Source organism: Macaca mulatta, chromosome 13 (assembly GCF_049350105.2).
Source record: "Macaca mulatta isolate MMU2019108-1 chromosome 13, T2T-MMU8v2.0, whole genome shotgun sequence".
Lineage (NCBI taxonomy): Eukaryota > Metazoa > Chordata > Mammalia > Primates > Cercopithecidae > Macaca > Macaca mulatta.
In genome coordinates this window covers 119723565-119749104 of record NC_133418.1, presented here as the reverse complement: position 1 = coordinate 119749104, position 25540 = coordinate 119723565, and the positions used below count along the sequence as shown (strand labels likewise).

Genomic DNA, 25540 nt, shown 5'->3' with positions numbered 1-25540 from the left:
GGAGGGCAGGGACCACATCTCATGCTGCTTTTGTTCCTCACAAGCAGTGGAGTGTTTCAGTTAAACTACGTATCTTACTTTTCCTGTGCCTGCTCCATCACAAGTTTCTAGAGAAAGCTCATTCTCACCATTTCTTTGGCTGTTACTAAAAAAATTACTCACCATTCTTAGCTCCCACATTATCTTTGGAACTATCTGTTATAGGCACCATTTGTTAGGCACTACAATAATCACTTTACATCCATGACACATGTTCAAATATAATTATAATTCTGAGTGGTGGATATTATGTCGTCCAATGTTTGTTTGTGGGTTGGTTTCTAAATTAGTCCTGTTTGCATATGTTATTTTTTCAATAAAAAGAGAATTATGATAGCTTGATGGTGTGGACCTCCACTGACCAGATAAATTGGTGAAAACTATAAAAAAAAATTAAAGATCCCTGGAAATGGTACAAAGTACAAATAGCAAATAAAGAAACATCTATTCGAGAACAATTACAAAAATCAGCAAGGAAGAACAGAATCTGTCTTATTTTGAATGAAGATGGCTACAGCTCAGTGAGGTAGACTCTCCACTCCAGACTGCTGGTGCTGCCAAGCACTGGGGTCCCTTTCCCTGGCTCTCAGCTGGAGGCTGTCTTCCCAGAACATCCACATTTCTCATCTCCCCTCCAGCTACTTTGTGTTGGGGCTGAGTCTTGGGTGACTGCATTGCCCACTCAAAACATGGCAGGCTGATGACACCAGGCTCCTCATAACCCTGACCCAACTAATGAGGTGGTGATCCTAGGCCTGCAGACATAAACCAAGAGTCCCGCAGCTGGCTGCTTCACTAGCCCACCCAGCACCACCGACTAGAGTGTGATGTCACTCAAAGAGAGACTTGTCATTGTCCCAACCCAGGCTCCAGAGTCCTGGTTAAGAGATATGCTGGGGGAGAAACAGATTTAAAACAGCTCCTGATCCCTTCCCAAAGGCATTGACTTCATTTGCAATAAAATAAGGAAAAAGTCAAGACCAAGGGCTTTCTCAAGAAGAATGGAGTTGTGGTGAAAACCGTGAAAGGAATTTATGAGTCACATAATGGTACAGGTTAGACCATGATCCAGCTAGCTTTCAGAAGACAGATGTACACTTGAGCCTTGAACAACACGGAAGTTAGAAGCCCTGACCCCCTATGCAGTTAAAAATCTGTGTATAATATTTGGCTGCCCCAGAAACGAACTATTAATAGCCTACTGTTGACAGGAAGTCTTACTGATAACATAAACAGTTGACTAACATAGATTTTGTAGGTTATATGTATTACACATTGTATTCTCATAATAGAGTAAGCTAGAGAAAGGAAAATATTATTAAGTAAATCATAAGAAGGAGAAAATATATTTACTATTCATTCAGTGAAAGTGGATCATCATAAAGGTCTTCACCTTTATCGTCTTTACGCTGAGTAGGCTGAGTAGGCTGAGAGGAGGAGAAAAAGGAGGTGTCACAGGTAGTTAGACAAGCATGAGCGGGGCAGGAGAGGGAGGGCTCCTTCCCCACCAACTAGAAATATCCGGTGATGGTTTGGCACTTACCACATTGCCTCTTTAAAAGTGATAAATTCGCAGCCGGTGCCCGGGAGAGGCCATTTTCGGAAGATTCACAAGTGCTGTACTAAAATGTTAATTGAATGCAGGCACCACGGAGACACAGCTTCCTCAGCGTGCGCATTAAGAGACAAAACGGCAGAGTGTGACGTTCTGAGGACAGTCCCCTGGAAAACGGAAGAAAGCCTCAGAGAGGCTTGTCTGCAACTTCCTAAACATACCGCGCATGCTCACCTCCCCAGGGTAAGAGCGTCCTTACTGCGCATGTCCATACCACGCAAGCTCACCTCTCCAGGGTAAGAGGTTGCTTACTTCCACCCTAAGGGAAAAACCATGGGAAAGGGCCCAGCGTTTAAAGTCTTAGGATGAAGGTTAAACACTGCACGTGACCTCGGTGCCCCCTTGAGTCTCTTCCAAGCGTACTTTCCTTATTTTCTTTCCCGTTTTAAATCCTTTTAAAATAAACTTCCACTCCTGCTCTGAAACCTGTCTTGGTCTCTTTCTGCCTTGTGCCCCTCAGTCAAATTTCTTCTGAGGAGGAGGCAAGAATTGAGGCTGCTGCAGACCCATGAGGATTCGCCATCAGTAACTCGGATACCTTCCACCTGTTACAGAGGCGTTGGTTTTACTGTCTCATGGGTGGCAGAGGCAGAAGAAAAACCACATATAAGTAGATTTTTTTTTTTTTTAATCATAGCTCATACCTGTGTTGCTCAAAGGTCAACTGTAGATTAGAACAGCTGGGTAGAGTCCTCTTAGTGTCAGAACAAATATCAAAAACTGACTTCACAGCGTGGTCAAAATGGTGAAACCTCCTCTCTACCAACAATACAAAAAAAAAAAAAAAATTAGCCGGATGTGGTGGTGTGTGCCAGTAATCCCAGCTACTCAGGAGGCTGAGCCAGAAAAATTCCTTGAGCCCAGGAGGCAGAGGTTGCAGTGAGCCGACATTGTGCCACTGCACTCCAGTCTGGGTGACAGTGAGACGCTGTCTCAAAAAAAAAAAAAAACCAAAAAACAAACAAAAAAAAACAACTGACCTCAGAAACAGATTCATCCAAGAAGCCACAATCTCTGAAGAAGAGATACAAATGGTCAATTAGCACAAGAAAATATGCTTGGCATCATTAGTCATCATAGAAATGTAAGTCAAAACCACAATGAAATACAACTGCACTCCCATTATGATGGCTAGAATCAAAAAGTCAGATAAATGTTGGCAAGAATCTGGAGAAATTGGAACACTTGTGCATTACATTACATTACTGGTAGAAATGTAAAATGGGGTAAAATCCTTTGGAAAACAGCCTGTCAGTTCCCATAGTAATTAATGGTTTTTGTATCATTCAGCAATTCCACTCCTAGGTATGTGTCCAACTGAAATGAAAGGATATGTCCACAAAAATGCTTGTACATGAATGTTTATGGCAGCATCATTCATAATATCCAAAAGGTAAAAATAACTCAAATGTCTGTCAATAGGTGAATGGATAAGCAAAATATGAAATGACCATACAATGCAATATGACTTGCCTATAACAAATATGGAGTACTGATACATGTTAGCATATGGATGAACCTTAAAAACGTTCCACCAAATGAAAGAAGCTCAACACAAAAGACCACATATTATATGATTCAGTTTATTTGAAATGTCCAGAATAAATATATCTACAGAGATAGAAAGTGGATTAGTAGTTATTCAGGGCTGAGGTTGGGGACAAAGGGAATAATGATATTCTAGAATTGATGGTGATACTATTTGCATGTATCTGTGAATATCCTAAAATCCACTGAATTGTACACTTTACATTGGTAAATTTTATGTTCTGGGAATTATATCTCCATAAAGCTATTAAAAAAAAAGAAAAGGAAAAACAGATTAGACTTAAGGATATCAAAACAAAAAGGAACAGTTGCCAAGATGGTGTTAGAGGAAAAAAAAATTATTCGGGGTTCTTCCCATGGAGGATAAAGAAAGAGCAAGCAGCGTTGCCAAGGAGAGCCTTCAGAGCATAATACAGACCTGACTTGAACTAAGGGAGGGTAAAAGCGGGGGATGCTTGGGTAGAAGGAGCCTCAGAGTGCAGTGAAGCTCTGAGCATTTCTAACCCAGCCTCAAAAGGAGCTCCGGCATAAAGCATGGCTATTAATGAGTCTTGCATGGGTGGATGGTTTCTTGTACTGCTGTCTTGCCTAGTCACTGGCTGGGAGCTGCTAGGAGAAGCATGACCTCAGTTCAAACACTGTCATGGATCCCAAAGGTGCAATTGCTGAAGGCCATCAGCTAATTACCCTTCTTATAGCTGATCAACAAGTTCTTAAAGATAAATTGGAGTATCATAAGTCCATGTCTGCCACAAGGAGCCTTGAAGTAAATTATGTTTTAGATCTTGAAATCATCATTACAGAGGAAATATCAGTGTTAGCCGTGGTGAATCTGTACAGGTCTCAGCAACTCAATTCCTGCTTCCTCACGGGAAAGAATTCATCTGAGCAGCATAAGGCAGAGTGACAGACTGAGGCAAGGTTTAGGGTTGGAGTGAAAGTTTTATTAAAAAGTTTTAGAGCAGGAACAAAAGGAAATAAAGTACCCTTGGAAGAGGTCCAGCCGGGCAACTTGAGAGATTCAAGTGCACCATTTAGTCCTTTGACTTGGGATTTTATATGTTGACATATTTCAGAGTTTTTTGCATCTCTCCTTCTTTGATTTTTCACTGGAGTGGGCTGCCCACAATGAGCAGTGGCCTGCAAGCACTTAGGAGGGGCTACAAATGCAGTGTGTTTACTGGAGTTGTGCACATGGTCATTTGAGGCATTTCTTACCAGTCAAGTATTCCTAGAGGAGGGTCATTATACCAGTTAAACTATGCCATTTTGCCTCTTAGTGCACATGCTCAAGCCTACTCATGCAACTCCTTGAATCTTACTGAGAAGCTGCTAATCATCAGCTGCAGGCATTTTCTATATATTGGAAGACTACCTTTCCCTAGCTCCAGATGTGAGCAATTATTATTTTAGACAAACAGTTTAACAACCTCCTGACCATCACCTGATGGTTGCCTTCCATTCCTCAGAGGGGGCTCCCTCCTGCCCTGCGCATGTCTGCTTAGCTACCCACTCTAACATCAGGATTCTGATGAAAATGACAGTAAATCCAGTGTCATGAGTATATGGAACTTATTTTCTAAATCCTAAATCCCAAATCATAATAAATAGTTTGATCAATTTTTAAATTATGAAATCATATAATTTCTGATGCATAGTTTAGAAATATTTCCTCTTAGTACAGCATTTATAGCACCGTAAAGATTATTGACCTATTGAACAGGCACAGCTGATACAACATTCTTACTAGACTTTTTAAATTATTATTATTTTGAGACAGGGTCTCGCTCTGTCACCCAGGCTTGAGTGCAATGGTGTGACCTCAGCTCACTGCAACGTTCACCTCCTGGGTTCAAGCGATTTGTGCCTCAGCCTCCTGAGTAGCTGGGACTACAGGTGCATACCACCATGCTGGGACGATTTTTGTATTTTTAGTAGAGAGGGGGTTTCACCATGTTGGCCAGGCTGATCTCAGATTTCTGGCCTCAAGTGATCCACTTCCCTCGACCTCTTAAAGTGCTAGCATTACAGGCGTGAGCCACCATGCCCAGCCCTTTTTAGGCTTCTTCATGTAGAATAATTAAAAGAGACATCAATGTTTGACAAGTCTGTTATGAATGCATGGCATATGAAAAAGTAAAAATCCCTTAGGCATTAGGAGTCCCCCAAATCTGATGTCCTTTATATAAGGGAGTTGACTCTAGAGGTCTTTCACTTCCAGATTATCCACTGGTCATGATGATATTTGCAATAATAATTAAGACTTATCAATTCTAATTTTTTATAAACTGCTTGTGATGGTGATTAAGCTCTTATCTCCCAGCTCCAAACACAATGTTTGCTCCTTTGCTTTGTGATGCTGGATTTAGGCTCTGCAGATAATTTTTCTGCTGTGCCAGCTGACTCTAAATTCAGTTTTGGCAAAAGGCTTACAAGAGCAAGGCAGGCAAAAGGAGGTAAGGATTTGTTTTTTTCTGCTTTTTCCCTGTCTTTTTCCTGGTCCTACAAACATCATCCTAAAATCACCCTATGCTTCTGTCTGCAGCAGCAGGTAAAGACACTTAGCAGCTCTTCAGTACTCAGAGAGCCAGAGACGATCCTGTCTTCTCATAGAGCCCAGCAACTGCCTTTCCTTGGGAGTCTTATGTTTCAGCTCCATGCACCCCTCCTTGAGGCTTCTAAGTTCCAATAGTACACATCTCTCTCTCTAGTTCTGCCAGTCCTAAAGAGTAGGGCAAGCTACTTCCTGTAGTTGCTACCCTCATGTATTAGTGTTGTGGTTTGTTTGTTTTCTTCCTTTTTTTCAGTTCCCTACTTAATTTTATATAAAAACCTGCTCAGGTCCTCCCTTAAAATTATGTTCTCTCTCATATGTTATATACTTTCTCTTAAAATATTTGCTGTTTTTCAGTTATATCAGTTATATCTTCAGTTTCCTAATTGAACCCGACTAATACAGTACTTTATGCACAAGATCTAATATAATTTTTCCAATAACCTATCTAAATAGATATTATCCCTATTTTACAGATGAAGCATCACAGCCTCAGAAATTGTTACTTGCTCAGAAACTCCATGTTTGTTAATGAGAGACCTAGATCAAAGTGTGAGGAATTCCAAAAATCTTACCCTTAATCGCCATCATAGGGTGTTTTCTGATGAGAAACCATGGGATTCCTGACTTTCTTCGGGCACAGTTGTTTGCTCCTCTTCCAGAACTTTCTGGAATTAGTTTTCACTCTGTGTTTCTGCCATGAGCATAACTGTATGTTTGGCTCCATAAAACATTCTAAAATATTTCACTCACATTTTCATAGTCTTAGTAATATAGACTGCAAGAAAAAAAAAAGAATTCTAAATCATAGATAAGACATTTCTTAAATTTAGTAATGTTGACATCTTAACTTCTCCTTAACCTTTATTTTTTTCAAGGAGCTGAGGCATTTCCATTTCGTGACTGTTGGAAAGCCCGTGCATGGATGCACAGCTTCCTTCCTTGACAGCTGTGTCCTCAAAGTGCACCAACTATGTCCTCTTCAGTGACAGTAGCCATGGCCAAAATGCCAATGTGCTGCAGTCATCACAATCCTCGATTTTAAAACATTTTCATCATCTCAAAAAGAAACTCTGTACTTTTTAGCTTTTACTCCTCTAGCCTCCTGTCCCTCACCTCATCCCCAGCCCTAAGCCATCACTCATCTGATTTCTGTCTCTATGGTTTGGCCTATTCTGGCCATTTTATGTCGATTAAATCATACAATATTTTGTGCTTCATGGCAAGTTTCTCTCAGCATAATGTTTTCAAAGTTCATCCCTGTCATGGCTTGTGTCAGTACTTAATTCCTTTTAATGGCTAAATAATATTCACTGTACGGGTATAACATATTTTCCTATACATTTGTTATTAGGTTGGCACAAAAGTAATAGTGGTTTGCCATTGAAAGTAATGGCAAAATCCATGATTACTTTTGCACCAATCTAATAGTTGGTGGGCATTTTGGTTGTTTCCATTTCTAGGCTATTGTGATTGATGCTACTATAAACATTTGTGTATAAGCTCTTATGTGAACATGTTTTCATTTTACTTGGGCATGAATGTGGTAGTGGAATTGCTGGGTTATATGGAAATTCTCTGCTTAATCATTTGAGGGCATGTCAGACTGTTTTCCAGAGTGACTATACCATTTAACATTCCCGCCAGCCATGTGCCAGTGTTACGATTTTTCCCCCTTTGCCAATACTTGTTGTTAGGTGACTTTTTGATTTTAGCCATCCTACAAGGTGTAATGTAGTATTTTATTGTGATTTTTGGCTTGCATTTCCCTGATGACTGATGATGTCAAGCACATTTTCATGTGTTTGTTGTCCATTTGTATGTTATGCATAGTAAAGTGTCTGTTCAGGTCCTTTGCTCATTTTTTTTTTAATTCGGTTCTTTTTCTTTATTATTGAATTGTAAGAGTTCTTTATATATTCTGGAAACAAGTCTCTTGCAGATAGATGCTTTAAAAATGTTTTCTACCATTCTGAGGGTTGATGTTTTACTGTCTTAAAGCTGCTTTGAAAGCCAAAACTGTGAAAAAGGAAATTTTGATAAAATGCAACTTATATATTTATTTTGATGCTGTGCTTTTTGGTGTCATATGTAGGACTCCTTTGGTAAAATTAAGGTCATAAAGATTTATATACCTCTGTCTTATCATAAGAATTTTACAAATTTTGCTTTTACATTTGGGTCTGATCCATTTTCAGTCAATTTTTGTATGTGGTATGAAGTAAATGTCCAACTTCATCCACTTGCATGTTGCTATACAGTTTTTCCAGCACCATTTTTTGAAAAGACTATTCTTTCCTCATCGAATAATTTTGTGCTCTTACGGATTATCGCTTGACCATAAATAGATTTTCTTCTGGGGGGCTTTCAGTTTTATTCTGTTGTCCTATGTAATTGACTTTTTGTCAGTTTCACCCTAACTTAGTTACTGTAGATTTGAAGTAAGTTTGAAATCGTGAAATATAACTACTCCTATTTTGTTTTTCTTTGTAAAGATTGTTTTGGCTAATTTTCCTGAAATCCCATATGAGCTTTAAAATCAGCTTGTCGATTTCTATAAACAGCTGAGATACTGATGAGAATTTTATTGACTCTGAAGATAAGTTTGAGGAATAATACCATCTTAACAATGTTAAGTCTTGTGATCAATGAACATAGGAAGCTTTTCTAATTATATACATAGTCCTCAATTTCTTTCAATCACATTTTATAGTTTTTAGAATATGTTTCATCCTTTTTCCGTTATAATCCCTTTAAGTATTTTGTTGTTGTTGTTGTTGTTGTTGTTGTTGTTATTATTATTTTTGAGATGGAGTCTCGCTCTATTGCCCAGGCTGGAGTGCAGTGGTGCAATGTTGGCTCACTGCAAGCTCCACCTCCTGGGTTCACACCATTCTCCTGCCTCAGCCTCCTGAGTAGCTGGGACTACAGGCGCCCACCACCATGCCTGGCTAATTTTTTGTATTTTTAGTAGAGACGGGGTTTCACGGTGTTAGCCAGGATGGTCTCAATCTCCTGACCTCGTGATTCACCCGCCTCGGTCTCCCAAAGTGCTGGGATTACAGGTGTAAGCCACCGCGCCCAGCCAAGTATTTTATTATTTTTGAAGCTATTGTCAATGAAATTGTTTTATTAACTTCATCCCCACAGTGCTTACTGAAATTGTACAAAAACACAATTAAATTTCATTTTGATCCTGTATCCTTCAATGTTGGTGAATTCATTTATTAATTTTTTGTGTGTGAATTCTTTCAGATTTTTTATGTGCAGAATTATGCCATCTACAAATACAAATAGTTTTACTCCTCGTTCTTCCTTGTGGATGCCTTATTTCTTGATCTTGACCAATTACCTTGACTAGAATATACAGTTTACTGTTGAATGGAAGTGTCAACAGTGGATATACTTTTATTATTCCAGATCTTAGGAAGAAATTATCCAGCCTTTAACCATCGAGTATAATGTTACTTTCTTCATAGATATCAATTGAAAACATTCTCTTCCATGATAGTTAATTTTAGGTGTCAACTTGAATGGAGTAAGGGATACCTAGATAGCTGGCAGAACATTATTTCTGAAATGGCACTTCTGGAAAAGATTAACGTTAGAATCAGTGGACTGAGTGAGGAAAATCCACCCTCACTTAATGTGAGTGCTCACCATCCAATCAGCTGAGGCCCATATAAAACAAAAGGTCAAAAGAAAGCGAATTCTCTCTCTTTCTCTCTCCTTGTCTCTCTCTCTTTCTTTTCTCTCTCTCTTTCTCTCTCTCTCTCTCTCTTCCTTCTCTCTCTCTCTCTCTCTCTGTCTCTTAGAACTAGGCTTTTCTCCTGCCATTGGTCATTAAAACTTCAGGTCCTCTGGCCTTTGTACTCCACAGCTTGCATCAGCAGCCCCTGGGTTCTCATGTCTTTGGATTGAGAATTACACCATCAGTTTCCCTGGTTCTGAGTCCTTTGGACTTAGATTGAGCCATAATACTGGCTTCCCTGGTCCTCTAGCTTGCAGATGGCCTGTCATGGGACTTCTCCGTCTCTATAATCATGAGAAATAATCCCCCTAATAAACTTATTCTCATATAACTATATCTAAGGCAGTACATTCAATTGGTTCTGTCTGTCTGGAGAACCCTGATTAATATACTTTCTTTCCTAGTTTGTTGACTTCGTTTTTGTTTTTGTTTTTGACCCAGTAATCCCATTCCTAGGTATATGCTGAAAGGAGTATATACATTTTTCTACTGAAAAGACAAATGCGTGTGTATGTTCAACACAGCACTATTCACAATAGCAAAGACATGGAGTCAACCTAAGTGCCCATCAATGGTGGATTGGGTAAAGAAAATGTGGTACATATACACCATGTAATACTACACAGACCATAAAAAAGAATGAAATAAATAATGTATTTTGCAGCAACATGAATGCAACTGTAGGCCATTATCCTAAGCAAATTAACACAAAAACTGAAAACCAAATACCACATGTTCTCACTTACAAGTGGGAGCTAAACATTAGGCACACGTGAACATAAAGATGAGAACAATAGACATGGGGGATTACTAGAAGGGGAAGAGGGAGGAGGGAAAAGTTTGAAAAACTACCTATAGACCACCATGCTCATTACTTGGGCAACAGGATCAATCATATCCCAAATCTTATCATGCTGCGATATACCCATGTAACAAACTTGCATATGTCTGCCCTGAATCTAAAATAAAAGCTGAAATAAAAACAAAAAAAATTCTATTGAAATAGAGTAATGTATTAATTGAAATTCAGATGTTAGCCAGGTGTAATGGCACATATTTGCAATCCTAAATAATTGAGAATCTGAGGTAGGAGGATCTCTTGAACCCGGGAGTTCAAGACCAGCCTGAGAGATAGAGCAAGACCTCCACTTAAAAAAAAGTTCAATTCAAATATTGAGCCGACTTTGCATTCCTGGGATAAATTCCACTTGGTCACAGTATATAATTCTTTACATAGGTTGGTGGGTTGAGTTTGCTAGTATCTTGTCCAGGATTTTTGGATCTGTATTTATGAGACATATCTGTAGTTTTTTTTCTGTGATATCTTTGTCTGGTTTGGGTATCATAGTAATATTCTTCTCATAAAATGAACTGGAAAATATTATCTCCTTTTCTTTTTGTTTTTTGTCTACCTCTTGAAATGTCTTTGAAGAACTGGTATTATTATTTTTTTAATGTTTAGCATAGTTAAGCAGTGCAGCCATCTGCGTGTGGGCTTTTTTTTGCAAATAGTATTTTGTTTTATTTTGTATTGATTACTTATTCAATGATTCACCTACTACAAGTATATTCAGATTGTTTATTTCTTCTTGAGTTAGTTTGGTTAGTTTGTGTCTATCTAAGAATGTGTTTATGTCGTCTAAGTTACCTAATTTATAATGAGTGCACTATTGCTCATATTAATTGGTATTTTTTTTTTTATTTCTGTTGCACCAATAGTAACCTGCATTTGTTCATTACTTATCCTAGTAATTTGAGATTTCTCTTTCTTTTTGCTTTTTTTCACTTGGCCATTATAACTAAATGTTTCTCAACACTGTTGATCTTTTCAAAGACTCAGCATTTTACTTCTTGGATTTTCTCTATTTTTGTATTTTATAATCAATTACTTTCAGCTGCATTCTTTATTTCCTTTGTTCTACTTATTTCAGTTTTAGTTTTCTCTCCTTTGTCCAGTGTTATTGATTTCAGAACTTTTATCTTTCTTTCTTTTTTCAGTAATTTCAACTTTTATTTTATGTTCTGGGGTACATGTGCAGATTTGTTATATGGGTATAGTGCATGATACTGAGGTTTGGGATATGAATGATTTCATCACCCAGGTACTGGGCATAGTCCCAATAGTTACTTTTTAAATCTTGGCCCCCTCCCTCCATACCCCTTCTGGTACCCCCCAATGTCTATTGTTGCCATCTTCGTGTCCATGTGTATCCAATGTTTAGCTCCCACTTATAAGTTAGAGGATGTAGTATTTGGTTTTCTGTTTCTGTATTAGTTTGCTAAAGATAATGGCCTCCAGCTTCTGTTCCTGCAAACAGCATGACCGTGTTCTTTTTATGCCTGCATAATATTCCATGGTGAATGTGTAACACATTTTATTTATCCAGTCTACCACTGATGGACATTTAGGTTGATTCCATTTCCTTGTTATTGTAAATAGTACTGCAGTGAACATATGTGTGCATGTCTTTATAATAGAATTATTTTTATTCCTTTGGGTATATACCCTGCAGTGAGGTTGCTGTGTCAAATGGCAGTTCCACTTTTAGCACTTTAAGGAATCACTACACTGTCTTCCACAATGCTTGAAGTAATTTAAGTTCCTATCAATGGTATATGAGTTTTCCTTTCTCCACAACTTTACCAGCATCTGCTATTTTTTGACTTTTTAATAATAGCCATTCTGACTGGTGTGAGATGGTATCTGTTTGTGGTTTTGATTTTCATTTCTCTAATGACCAGTGATGCTGAGCTTTTTTTGATATGCTTCTTGCCACATGTATGTCATCTTTTGAGAAGTGTCTGTTCACATCCTTTGCACACATTTTATTGTTTATTTTTCCTTATAAATTTGTTTAAATTCCTTATAGATGCAGATTATTAGACCTTTGCCAGATGCATGGTTTGCAAAAATTTTCTCTCTTTCTGTATGTTGTCTATTTACCCTACTAATGGTTTATTTTCCTGTGTAGATGCTCTTTAGTTTAATTAGATCAATTTGTCAATTTTTGCTTTTGTTGGAACTGCTCTAGTGTCTTTATATGAAATCTTTGCCTGTTCTTATGTTCAGGATGGTATTGCTTAGGCTGTCTTCTAGAGTTTTTATAGTTTTGGGTTTTACATTTGAAACTTTAATTCATCTTAAGTTGCTTTTAGTATATGGTGTAAGGGAGGAGTCCAGTTTTAATCTTCTGCATATGGCTAGCCAGTTATCTCAACACTATTGAATAGGGAGTCCTTTTCCCATTGCTTGTTTCTGTTAGTTTTGCTGAAGATCAACTGGTTGGAGGTGTTCAGACTTATTTCTGGCTCTCTATTTTGTTCCATTGGTCTATGTTTCTGCTTTTGTACCAGTGCCATGCTGTTTTTGGTTCTGGTAGCCCTGTGATGTAGTTTGAAGTTGGGTACCATAATGTCTCCAGCTTTGTGCTTTTCACTTAGGACTGCGTTAGCTATTTTTTGGTTCCATGTAAATTTTTTTAAAGTTTATTTTTTTCTTTGTTCTGAAAATAATGTATGCAGTAGTTTCATAGGAATAACATTGGATCTATAAATTGCCTGGGGAAGTATGGCCATTTTAACAATATTTTTTCTTCCTATCCATGAGTGTGTGTATTAATTCATTCTCACATTGCTTTAAAAATAGCTGAGATGGGGCAATTTATAAGGAAGGAAGTTCAATTTGCTCATCGTTCTGCTGGCTGTACAGCATGCATGGCAACATCTGCTTCTGGGGAGGCCTCAGGGAGCTTTTACTCATGGCAGAAAGCAAAGCCAGAGCAGACACATCACATGGCCAAAGCAGGAGCAACAGCTGGAGGGAGGTGCCACACACTTGTAAACAACCAGCTCTCACAAGAGAACTCACTATTGCTACCAAGGGATGATGGTGTTAAGCCATGAGAAACCACACCCATGACACAATCACTCCCCACCAAACCCCACCGAAAGCAATGGAGATTATATTTCAATGTGAGATTTGAGTGGGGCCACAGTTCCAAACCATATCAGCATGGAATGTTTTTCCATTTGTTTGTGTTATCTCTAATTTCTTTGAGAATTGTTTTGTAATTCTCCTTGTAGAGATTTTTCACCTCCCTGGTTAGCTATATTCCTAGGTACTTTATTCTTTTTGTGGCAATTGTGAATGGAATTATGTTTGGCTATTGTTGTTGGTCTTGTCTGTTGTTAGTGTATTGGAATGCCAGTGATTTTTGTACATTGAAACATTGCTGAAACTCTTTATCAGCTGAAGGAGCTTTGGGGCCAAGACTATGGAGTTTCTTATTCTGCCTTTTTCTGTTTTCCACTTCCTTTGTAGATTTTTTCCCCATCTCTTTATTTTGAGCCTATGGGTATTGTAGCTAGTGAGATGGGTCTCTTGAAGACAGTATACCAATGAGTCTTGGTTCTTAATTTAACTTATTGCTCTCTGCCTTTTAATTGGGGAATTTAACCCATTTACATTCAAGGTTAGTACTAATATGTGTGTGTTTGATCCTGTCATCATGTTGTTAGCTGAATACTATGCATATTTGTTTATGTGGTTGCTTTATAGTGCCACTGGTTTATATACTTAAGTCTGTTTTTGTAGTGGCTGGTAATGTTATTTCCTTTTCATTTGTAGTGCTTCCTTCAGGAGCTCTTGTAAGGCAGTTATTTTAGTAATGCATCCCTTCAGCATTTCCTTGTCTGAAAACAATCTTTCTTCTCCTTTACTTGTAAAGCTTAGTTTGTCTGGATATGAAAATCAGGGTTGGAATTTCTTTTCTTTAAGAAGGCTGAATATTGGCCCCTGATTTTTACTGGCTTGTAGGGTTCTGCTGTTAGTCTGATGGGCATCCCTTTGTAGGTGACCTAACCTTTAACATTTTTTTCATTCATTTTAACCTTGGAGAATCTGATGATGTTTATCTTTGGATATTCTTGTGGAGTATCTTACTGGGGTTCTGTAAATTTCCTGAATTTCAATGTTGTCCTCTCAAGCTAAGTTGGGGAAGTTTTCATGGTTGTCATCCTGAAACATGTTTTCCAAGTTGCTTACACTCTTCCCATCTCTTTCAGGGACACCAATGTGTAGTAGATTTGGTCCCTTTACATAATCCCATATTTCTCAGAGGTTCTGTTTTTTTCTTTTCTTTTTTTTTCTCTTTTGTTGTTGGCTATCTTATTTCAGAAAGCCAATATTCAAGCTCTGGCATTCTTTATTCTGCTTGTCCTGTTCTATTATTAATAAATACTTGTGATTGCATTATGAAACTTGTGTAGCATTTTCAGCCGTATCAGGTTGGTTATGTTCTTTTCTATACTAGCTATTTTGTCTGTCAGTTCCTGCATCATTTTATTGTGATTCTTAGCTTCCTTAGCTTGAATTTCAACCTGCTCCTGCATCTCAATAATTTTCTTTCCTGTCCATATTCTGAATTCTATTTTCAGCCCTGTCTGAAGAGGAAGACCACTCTGTAGAATTCAGGCCCAATAACTCCACTAAGGGTAAAGTCTTCTATGGGAACAATTCGAGCCTAAGGCTATCCCTTCCCATGCTCCAGTACTGATGCTCCTACACCAAACCCTTTGGGTTGTACATCACCTGGCTTTCTGCCCCTATGACTTTGCTAAGCAGCATCCTTGCTAACTTAAGTGTCCATAGTGTTCAAGAGGTCTCACCCTGCTGGGATTACAGAGGCCCATGGTGAGAACAGGTTGCTTCTTGCTAGTTCAATTTATTCATTCTCCCAGAGTTGCTGGGGGCCAGGAACAAGTCCCAATATGTGACAGGCCCTTGCATGGTTCCAAGCTTCCTGCTCCTTTAGCTCAGCTTCTGTGTCTTCCCTCCATTCACTCTCAGTGCCTTCGCTCTGAAGATGTTAGTAGTGCACCAGTTGTCTCGCTCCCTCGATGGCAGCTGTCTCTGACTAGTGGGCCATCTTGCTTTCCCCTATCTTTCTTAATATAAGCATGTACTATTTCTCTCTGAACACTTTTTAGCTCCTGTTTCTCTCCGAACACTTCTTTAGCTCCATACCATAAGTAGAGGTATTTTGTGTCCACATTTCAATATGTGTTCTGATTTCCATTTTGATTTATTCTTTTCCACCTTAGTTATTTGTTACTGTGTTGTTTAATTTTAAAATATTTGCAATCGTCCCATTTGTTTTCTAAGCGCATTCCATTATGATTGAAGGACATGTTTTAAATTATTTATATTCCTTTACATTCATTTTATGTTCTAACATATTGTTTATCCTGAACAATGTTCTATGCACAGTTGAGAAGTATATTGTGTTTTTATATTATTATATTATATTATTATATTATATATTATATTATTTTATATTATTATATTATTTTATACAATATACTTATACAATATACATATATACTAAGAATATATGTATATTGTGTTACTGTTGAGTGAAGTATTCTATACATACCTGTTACTTATAATTGCTTTGTAGTTTCATCTTCTACTTCCTTGTTGATCTCTATCTAGTTATTTAATCTACAAGTGAAAGTGGAGTATTGAAATCTCCAATATTATTGTTGACTCATCTATTTCAACTTTTTATTCTGTCAGTTTTAAATACATATGTTTAGATGTTCTTTTATTGAAGTACATAATATAATTTATAATTGTTATACATATTATATATGTTTATAATTGTTTTATCTTTCCAATAAATTAACTGCTTTATCCGTTGTCACTGTAAGATGGTCTATTTTATTCTGAAAAATGTTTTTTTTGGCTTAAAAGTCTGTTTTGTCTGGTATCAGTACAGCCACTCCATCTTTCTTGTGGTTTACTGATTGATTGCATACTATATGTTTCTCCAACCCACTTTCAATCTATTTGTGTTTTTGAATCTAAAGAACATTTCCATTAGACAGCATATAATTGGATAATTTTTAATTCAGTCTGACAATCTCTGTCTTGTGATTATTTATTCCATTCACATTTAATATTATTCTGGATATAGTTTGATTTATGTTTGTCATTTTATATCTTCTGTCCATGTGTTTATTTGTTCCTCTATTACTTGATTATACCTTTGTTTTGTATTAAGTGAATCTTTTCTAATAAAACATTTACATTTGTTAACAAACATTGTTTCTGTATTTATTTAAACATTTGTTGTAGTTATTCTATGGCTTACAACACACATCATATCTTATCCAAAAAGCTTGATTTATACTAGCTTAATCCAAATAAAATACTACTGCTATATAGTTCTGTTATATTTCCCTTTCTTGTGGTATTATTGTTATGCATATTGCATCTATTAATGTTATAAACCCAGAAATGCATTATTAGAATTATTGCATTGCTATCTTAAGATTTTCTCCTACCACCCTTTGTAAAGTTATTGGCAAATATATTACACAAGTATTTCATTTCTATATGTTATATGCCCATTAACATATTGTATATGTATTATTTTATACAATTGCTTTTTAAAATACCTTAAGAAGGGAAAATATGAATACATATTGTCTCTTATAATTTCATAATTACTTTTGCTAGTAATTTTGGTTTGTGTGGATTCAGATTACTGTATGGGTCACTTGTCTGAAGAACTTTCTTTAGCATTTTTTGTAAGGTGGGTTACCAGAAACAAACTCTCTCAGTTTTTGTTTATCTGGGAGTGTTTTTATTTCACATGCATTTAGAAAAATAGCTCTGCTGGATCTTTGTTTAAAACCTTTTTGTTTGCTTTATTTTTTAATTTTCCTTTGAGGCCTTTGAATTCCATGTGTTATCTCACTGCCTGTTGGCCTCCATTATTTCTGCTGAGAAGTCGGCTGTTAATCTTATATTGTGATTGCCTTGAAAATTACTGTTTATTTTCCTGATGCCTTGTTTTATTGTGATACTTAGTTCTATTGTATAATCTCTATTGCTTTATTTTCAAGTTCACTAATTCCTTCATCTGACAGTTTAAACCTACTGTTCAGGCCCTCTAGAGAATGTTTTTGGTTTGTTGTTACACTTTTCAACTCCAAAATTTCCAGTTTCTTTTTTTCTTAATGTAATTTTTATCTCTTTATTGATTTTCTCTATTTGGTGTGATATTGTATTTATACCTTAAATTATTTCATTTATCATGCATGCCTTTGGATTTTGAACATAATTCTTATGGCTCTTTTGATCTATTAAACCTGACATCGGTCACTCTCACAGAAATTTATGGTTGCCTACATTGTTACCAGTGTGTGGGATATACTTTACTGTTTCTTTGTATGCCTTGTACTTTGTTGTTGTTGTTGGAAACTACACATTTTAAACACCATATTGTAGCAACTCCGGGTATTTGTCTCACCATCAAACATATATCCAAGACTTGCTGTTGTTATTTACTTGTTTTTCCTTTTTCCCTTTGAATAGTGACTAGCTGAATTATTTTAGTGAAATCTATTTCCTCCCTCACAGTTATTATCCTTTGTTGTTGCTCCTCCAAAATTATGATATTTGGGATATCTCCACCTTTACCCTGTGATGACAATAGCTTTGATGAGGATCTCTTCCAGTCTTTACCTGACCAAATCCAGCTGATAGACTTCACTAATGCCAACTTATTGCTTATTGTCTTCTACATTGTTCTGGGCATGAATTTGGCTACAAACTACTTCAATCAAGTTATGACTCTTTTGATGGATTCCCTTCTGTGGTCAGTGTTTAATGTTTGTTTTGACATCAGAAAGACTCCATCTAGCTGTGTTATTTTCCAGTACCCAGGCAAACGGACTGTCCTGAAGTCTGGCTGTATCTCTAGTAGATCCACGAGTCTCTTCACAATTGACTTTTCACTGCAAACTCTTTTTCTTAAGGGAACCCTTAGGCTTGAACTTCTCAATGCTCTGTTTCAAGAGAAGACAGCTACTTTGGGAAGAGATTAAGAGCTTTCTACTCTTTAGCTTGCTTCCCCACCTCCTCCCAACTTCCAAGTAAGAACTCAGAAGGTGGAATTAGGGACAACAGCGAGCTTATGTCTAGTGATTCCAGTTCTAGCACATGAGAGTTTAATGGAAGGAGCAGAGGCAGTAGCATGGACCTTTTAGTTTGCCTCTTCCGTCATAGACCTACAGGTAAGGGAATGTCTATTAAGGAACCAGTATTATACCCATGGTAAAGTCATTGTTTCATGACTGGAAACTGGATGAGAGAATGAAGCTCTTATCTCTTGACTGCCCTTGCCCAAGGCTAAGACACAACAAAGCATAGCTATAGGTCTAATGAAAACTGCCATGTCCTACTTCTAAATAGAAGAAAGCCTTCCATTTAAGAGCTGGAGTAGGGGAGAGAGGAGGGAGCCCTGCATTCTTGGCTGCAATAGGCTAGAGTTGACTCTACCTTGCAGAGCTAGAAAGTAGAGGGAGGGGGATGTCTTGGTTCAAATACCATAGACTCTTGGTGTCTTACCAAGTTTTTTGTAGATTTTCTTGAATAAATATTTCTTCAGTGGATGTTTTTCTTAAGACTATTCCCAGAACCTCTGAATGGTGGTATTAAAAAAAAAATGTGGCAAGACTCAGGGGCTCATGTCTGTAATCCCAGCACTTTTGGATGCTGAGGAAGGAGGATTAATTGAACCCAGGAGATTGAGACCAGCCCTGGGCAATACAGTAAGACCTCATCTCTACAGAAAATTTAAAAATTAGCCGAGCATAGTGGCACAGTGCCTATAGTCCCAGCTACTCCAGAGGCTGAGGTGGGAGGATTGCTGGAGCCTAAAAGTTGGTAGCTGCAGTGTGTCAAGATTGCACCACTGCAGTCTAGCCTGAGCAACAGAGCAAGACCCTGTCTGAAAATAATAACAATAGTAATGATAATAATTTCTTCTAGTTTTTCAGGGGAGATGGTCAAGGGAGATCATCCTGTTGCTGCACTAGAAGTTGATGTCCTGGCAATTATTTCCTGGAGGACCCAAGTGACACATCCCTCCACCATTGCTTTTTTTCATGTGGGCTTTGAGAAACAACATTGAACACATATTTGCATGCAAGGGAAAAATATTTCCATAGCAGTTGCTGTCAGTTCACCTGACTATGTAAGAATCTTCCTTAAGCAGCAGTCTGCCTTTACAGAGAAACAGCATTAACTGAGTGGCTCATTCTTCAGAGCTCTTGACAGCCCCAGGGCTGAGCCACTCTATTTTAATACTGCTCTGTAGATAATGATCTTCATTTTGGCAGAACCTCAAAATGACCTTGATGTTTACAATAGCAGGGCAAAGCAGTGAATTGGCTGACAGCATTAAAACAGACAATTAATAGCAAGAGAGAAGGGAACTCCCTGTTCTTCTAATGTACACATATTTTCTAGTAAAAGTAAAAATCCATAATCTCTTGCTTAAAGAAATGGTATACTATTTTCAACTTTTCATCTCAATTTTATAAAACCGGAGAGAGTATTGTCGGGTTGTTTTAAACACGTAAATCATATCTTCTTTCTGAAAACTTATGTTAAAAAATAAGGGGTTATAAAATGTGATCTAAAAATAAAGTGCTATATGCAAAGTGTAGAATTAGAGCATTCATTTCATGACTTCAAAGCAATACTTTTTAACCCCCTTTAAAGCCTAATTTAAAGATGAAAAAGTACTTTTGATTATTTCTTTAAAGTTTCTATTTAGCACTCTAATTTTATTTTTTATCTAATAAAAGAGATTCTTAAAACTACCCGTAAATTATCCTATGAAAGCAAAATAACCATTAACCATATAAATCAAGTGAGGACTAAATCATATTCTGCTATTTATAACAAGCTTTTGCTGTGCATTATCCAAAATTGAACTAACATACACTTTGACTTTTTTTCTTGACATAATTTATAGAAATTTGGCCTTTTTATGACTTTCATAGCCATTATTCTTTATTTGCTATTGATTATAAGTAAGCTCAGTTTGTTTTGGGACATCTAGTTAGTGGTGATTCAGATTAAAGTCTGTTACAACTATATTTAGCTAATGTAAAGAAAATTAAATAGATGACTCTTCAGAACTATTGAGAAGGCAACAGCTAATCTTAACTAATTATGCTTACTTATGATATTCTATGGCCTTTATAGTAAAAACCATTAGCTAATGCCAACTCAGTTGTGATCTCTGCATAGACTACTATGTCTCAGAAAAGTGTGTATTCTCTCTATGCAAGTAATGATCCAGAAATTAGTACAGCTAAAAAACAAAAAAATTCTTTGTGTATAAACACAATTATATTGGTCATGTTTACCTATTTATAAAAATACAAACTGTATAAATTAGATACATAGAATATGTTATAAAATTTTTATTCTTCTAGTTTTGCCATGTAAAAAAGGGCTTGGATAATTAAGATTAACAATGGCTAGAAAATATTAAGATAATAAAAATTCAGAGAGAATCTGTAACTCTATTGATATTTATGACAAAAGTTTGGGTATCAACTGCCCTAGGTTTCACTATTGTGAGTGTATAGAAAGAAGGGTGATACAATTTGGATCTGTGTCCCCACCCAAATGTCATGTTAAATATAATCCCCAATGCTGAAGATGGGTCTGGTATGATGTGATTGGATCACGTAACAGGGCTTCCCCCTTTGGTACTGTTCTTGTGACCAAGTTCTCATGAGATCTGAATTTCTAAAAGTGTGGCATTTCCCCCCATGTCTCTCCTGATTTGGCCATGTAAGACATGCTTCCTTCTCCTTTGCCCTCCATCAGGATTGTGAGTTTCCTGAAGCCTCCTCAGAAGCTGCTCTCCTTTCTGTACAGACTTCAGAACTGTAAGTCAATTAAACCTCTTTTATTTAGAAATTATTCAGACTCAGGTATTTTTATAGTAGTATGATAACTGACTAATACAGAAAATTAATACTGAGGAGTGAGGCATTGCTCTAAAGATATCTGAAAATTTGAAAGCAGCCTTGGAACTAGGTAATGGGCAGAATGTGCCTGCTTCTCCTTCTCTCTCTGTCATGACTGTAAGTTTCCTGATATCTCCCCAGAAGCTGCTATGTTTCCTGTACAGTCTGCAGAACTATGAGCCAATTAAACCTTTTTTCTTTATGCATGACCTAGTCTAGGTATTTCTTTATAACAGTGTGAGAACTGACTAATACACAGGGCAATTATATTAAAATCTCTTTGATCATTTCTCTTGTGTGAATAAACTAAGAGAACTAATTATTTCATTCATATAAATACACATAAAACAACTCATCATCTTGGAAAAGGAACATGGTATCTGTAATATATTACCACAGCTATCTGAGTGCCAGTTTGTTCAGGCTGCTATAACAAAACAACATAGACTGGGTGGCTTATAAACAGCAGAAGTGTATTGCTCACACTTCCAGAGAAAAGACAGTCCAAAGTCAAAGTGCTGACAGATTTGGCATCTGACGAGGGCCCGCTTTCTGGCTCCCAGACAGTGGCCCCTAACTGTGTCCTCAAATTGTGGAAGGGGAGAGCAAGCTCCTTTGGAACTGTTTCATAGGGACACTAAGCCCATAAAATTCGCCCACTAAGACCAGAAAATTTGTCTGAATTTTTGAAATTTAGACCTCATTTGAAAAGTTATTTTTTAAATGGGTGATACATAAAGAAATCTAAAATAATTTATATCTCTTATTTTGATAATTATAAGAGACTATCTTAAGGAAAGAATAAAAATGCAGGAAAAATTATTTCTTTAAAAAATACACATCTTGTGTGATGTTTATATAATTGGAAATAGCCTGTGGTCCCAACTGCTTTGAAATTATTAACTATATTGTGATTTTGATGTTTATATTTAACAGAATAAAGTACAACAATTTAAAAGTAATATTTATGAAGAGTTTATATAGCATGTGCATGAAAAAGTGCAGATAATACAATTCTTCAGCTAGAACAATAACTAGATAAGCATTAAAATGAACATAAATCAATGATAGATGAATACTAGAAATAAATGGTTGCCTTTGAGTGGTAAGCTTATGAGTAATTATTTATATTTTTGTGCTATGTTTATGTTTTGCAAACGTTTACAATCAGTATATAACCTTTGTAAGGGAAGTTTTAGAAGATTTTCATCATTTTGATTGGGATATAACAAAGAATGTATTCTAACCTTCTTAGAGGTCTACTTAAAGTAAGAGAAATCATAGTGCAACAGAGTTAAATTCACTTGAGTTCATTGACTGTTACTGTTGCAGGTGCAGACCACAGTGGAGCAATGCATGAACATTACAAGTCAAGGAGAACAAAGGACGATGTGAAGGGGTGAGAGTGTATGGGAGGCGAGTTGCCATGTTATAGCACTGCAGAGAGAGGTTCTCTTATAAAGTGGTATTTGGGCAAAAGTTGACCTCTGCAAATAGCTTGTGGAAGAGAATTCCAAGCAAGGAAGCCACAAGTTTAAATGCTCTGATGTCAGAGAAAACGGAATGTAAGAACAAAGGGACTCTAGCAGAGGAAAGCTTAAATTTAGGTTGGGGGTGGACGTGAGAGGAGAATGGCCTTCTATAGAAGAGCGGATTTCTGAGTTAAATCCTTTAAAATGAGTAGTTTTGCAAAGAACAACAACAACAACAAAAAAAACAAAAAAAGAATGAGGAAAGGAGCCCAGTGGATAAACTGTCATATGCAAAACACGGAGGTGTAAAGCAGGAGGCCCAGGGATCAGCAGCCTTTGTGTGTGGCTAAATCATAGGGTCCAGGTAAAAGTGGAAAGAGGAAAAACAGGGAGGGTTTGGTTTTAACCAAGAAACTTAGACTGTACCCCATATGTGACGAGAAAGCACTGAAGACCCATAAGCTGACTAGACATGTGCTCTAGAAAGTCCACCAGAAACAACATGTAAGATGTTAGAGAGCCACTTCTGGAGGCTTAAAGAGGTGGGCTCTTAGATTATTTTTACAATGACATAGACAGAGGCAATGAGGTACTTCACTTAGGCACAGGTAGTGATCCGAGAGCGGTTCAGGAAATACAACCTACAGCAATAGGTGATTAACTGAATACTCTAATACAGTGAATGAAAGCATGGACTTAGTCCATAATAGAGTTTAGATTTCTGTTTTCACTGTGAGATTTTTATACTTGAGCAGGGGGTTGGGGGATTATGACATAGTTTATGTGGGAAGAAATGCCCATTTTCAGTAAACCTGATGACTTTCCATTTGGGTGTCTCTTATGAGATGTTGTAGCCATTAGTGTAAATAGCCAGTTTATACTGAGATATATGAGTCTAAGCTTATAAAAGGTGGTTAAGAGTAATAAGTATGCATCTTCAACATATGGCACTAAGAGTAGACAAAAGAAATAAATTGAAGGAGATGCATGATATTACAGTATTTTGCTCAATTAAAGTCACAGTATAAAACGACAGTAGATATTTTACAAAATCATAGTCAAATAGTAATGATAGGCACAACTGAACACAATGAGTTGGTTTTCTACAGTGGGGAAAGAAATGAGCATGTAGAACAGGAATATAAAAAAAGGAAAAATAAACAAGCAAAAAGATAAAATAGTAAATGAGTTCATAAACTAAGAAAGAATTTTGCATGTACCCATAATGATTTCATGCTCTAAGCAGAAGTACCCATTTATTTTTTTGTACTTGATGTCCAAAAAATAGAAATAAAAAATGAGAGTGAGAAATACTAGAAAATACAAAGATAAAGTTATAAAGCATGTTTGGGAATGAAGATTTGGTAATTACAATAAATGCTAATGAATTAAATCCACCAACCAAAATATAAACTCTTGGGATTGTTTAAAATGAAATAATAACAAACAATACAATACAATTCTCTGCCCTTGTTTTTTATAAGAGAAGTACTTAAAAACAGAAAGATAAGACACATAAACTTTGAAAATTTAAAAAGAGAGCTAAGAAGTATAGAGCAAAGAAAGGAAGAGTACCTATTTGACTATCAAAAAAATAGATTTGGCCGGGCGCGGTGGCTCAAGCCTGTAATCCCAGCACTTTGGGAGGCCGAGGCGGGCGGATCACAAGGTCAGGAGATCGAGACCACAGTGAAACCCCGTCTCTACTAAAAATACAAAAAATTAGCCGGGCGCGGTGGCGGGCGCCTGTAGTCCCAGCTACTCAGGAGGCTGAGGCAGGAGAATGGCGGGAACCCGGGAGGCGGAGCTTGCAGTGAGCCGAGATCGCGCCACTGCACTCCAGCCTGGGCAACAGCGTGAGACTCCGTCTCAAAAAAAAAAAAAAAAAAAAAAAAAAAATAGATTTAATTTTAAGACAAAAAATGACAATGAATAGAAAGGGACATTTCGTATCAGCAAGAGAAAAAAATGCATCAAGAAGAAATAATATTGATGAACATATGAATTTTTACCATAACCAACCCCAAATAATAAAACAACAACAGATAAAATTACCAGGTAAAATATATCAACTAACAAATATAGTTGGGAATTTTTTTAACATAACTTTCCTAAATAGGTAGATCAAGAAAGTAAAAAATAAGCAAAGACATAGAAGATATGAATAACAATAAGGTTTAATATAGATATGTGTGCATGAACTTTACACAAAACAGAGACTTTGTTTTTAAAATAATATATGAATTATTCATGAAATTTTACTGGGCATTAGTGTACACACACACAAACACACACATTAATTTCCAAGGATCAACTTTATACCCACTTTATTGAATGCAATAAAATGAGAAAATGTTAACAAAATGAAAGCAAAAAGAAATTTCTGGTATCTGAAAATTATATAACATTATAAAATAATTTGAGTTGAGGAAAAACAGCATTGAGGAAATTGGGAAATAATTATAAATCAACACTGTAAATGCTATGTGTCAGAATTTGGAGCACATACTAATATCAGATCATGAATATAATTTTATACCTTTACATTTGTCAGAATACATGAATGAGCTAGGGTTTCAAAAGAAATTGTTGGAAGATGAACAAATTAAAATACTGACGAAAGTAGAAAAGACATATAATAAATGCGAGGCAGAAATCAGTTTAACAGAAAGTAATGTCTGAAAAAAAGTAATAAAAGAGTTTTACAAGCCCGGGTCATC

The 25540-nt window shown here is 36.7% G+C and overlaps 1 long non-coding RNA gene across 2 annotated transcripts in view; it reads right to left on the bottom strand.

The window, feature by feature from the left end:
- The window catches only part of LOC106992819 (uncharacterized), a 31509-nt gene extending 29674 nt beyond the window's left edge, over window positions 1-1835 (bottom strand). The window contains exon 1 of one of the 2 annotated variants that reach the window (XR_013402545.1): window positions 1583-1835. This is a non-coding gene — a long non-coding RNA (uncharacterized LOC106992819). The remainder of the gene's footprint in view (window positions 1-1582) is intronic. The other variant, XR_013402546.1, reaches the window with a different exon arrangement.
- Between the last annotated feature and the right edge of the window lie 23705 nt (window positions 1836-25540).